This window comes from Arachis duranensis, chromosome 4, assembly GCF_000817695.3.
Source record: "Arachis duranensis cultivar V14167 chromosome 4, aradu.V14167.gnm2.J7QH, whole genome shotgun sequence".
Taxonomy (NCBI): Eukaryota; Viridiplantae; Streptophyta; class Magnoliopsida; order Fabales; family Fabaceae; genus Arachis; species Arachis duranensis.
Genome location: NC_029775.3, coordinates 61,389,035 through 61,390,750, shown reverse-complemented (window position 1 = coordinate 61,390,750; position 1,716 = coordinate 61,389,035).

Below are 1,716 nucleotides of genomic sequence, written 5' to 3'. Positions count from 1 at the left end.
ATTGCTGGAAAGCCCAGGATGTCTACTTTCCAACGCCGTTGAGAGCGCGCCAATTGGGCTTCTGTAGCTCCAGAAAATCCGCTTCGAGTGCAGGGAGGTCAGAATCCAACAGCATCTGCAGTCCTTTTTGGTCTCGGAATCAGATTTTTGCTCAGGACCCTTAATTTCAGCCAAAAAATACCTGAAATCACAGAAAAACACACAAACTCATAGTAAAGTCCAGAAAAGTGAATTTTAGCTAAAAACTAATAAAAATATACTAAAAACTAACTAGATCATACTAAGAACACACTAAAAATAATGCCAAAAAGCGTATAAATTATCCGCTCATCACAACACCAAACTTAAATTGTTGCTTGTCCCCAAGCAACTGAAAATCAAAATAGGATAAAAAGAAGAGAATATACTATAGACTCCAAAATATCAAGGAAACATAGCTCCAATTAGATGAGCGGGACTAGTAGCTTTTTGCCTCCGAACAGTTTTGGCATCTCACTCTATCCTTTGAGGTTCTGAATGATTGGCATCTATAAGAACTCCGAACTCAGATAGTGTTATTGATTCTCTTAGTTGAGCATAATGATTCTTGAACATAGCTAGTGTATGAGTCTTGGCTGTGGCCCAAAGCACTCTGTCTTCCAGTATTACCACCGGATACATACATGCCACATACACATAATTGGGTGAACCTTTTCAGATTGTGACTCAGCTTTGCTAAAGTCCCCAATTAGAGGTGTCCAAGGTTCTTAAGCACACTCTTGTTGCCTTGGATCACAACTTTATTTCTTTCTTTTTCTCCTTTTTTTTTTTCGAATTTTTTTTCACTGCTTTTTCTTCCTTCAAGAATCAATCTAATGATTTTTAGATCCTCAATAACAGTTCTCTTTTTCTTCCTTCTTTCAAGAGCCAACAAAAGGTAGAGAGCATATCTGAAAAGGTAGAGAGCATGCACCTCTGAAAGATAGAGAGCATGCACCTCTGAAAGGTTGCAGGTGCATTGCACAGACCAAAAGGCATCCTCCTGTAGGCAAACACACCAGAAGGGCAAGTGAATGCTGTTTTCTCTTGGTCCTGAGGATCTACTGCAATTTGGTTGTAGCCTGAATAGCCATCCAAAAAGCAGTAATAATCATGGCCAGCTAGTCTTTCTAGCATTTGGTCTATGAATGGTGAAGGAAAATGATCCTTTCTGGTGGCTGTATTGAGCCTTCTGTAGTCAATACACATGCGCCACCCTGTGACTGTCCTTGTAGGAACCAGTTCATTTTTTTCATTATGAACCACTGTCATGCCTCCCTTTTTGGGAACAACTTGGACAGGGCTCACCCAGGGGCTATCAGAAATCGGATAAATAATCCCATCCTCTAGTAATTTAGTGACCTCTTTCTGCACCACCTCCTTCATGGCAGGATTTAGCCTCCTCTGTGGTTGGACCACTGGTTTGGCATTATCCTCCAACAGGATCTTGTGCATGCATCTAGCTGGTGTATTTAGCACTTGAATCAGTGCTTCCTCTTCCTGTGAATTTAAAGCAGAGCTTATAATCACTGGAAAAGTGTCACCCTCTCCTAGAAATGCATATTACAGGGATGGTGGTAGTGGTTTGAGTTCAGGCTTGGGAGGCTTATCCTCCTCCTGAGGAATTTTCAAAAATTCCTTTGCTTCCTCTGGTTCTTCTTGATCAGGTTGAGCATCCTTGAAGATGTCCTCAAGCTC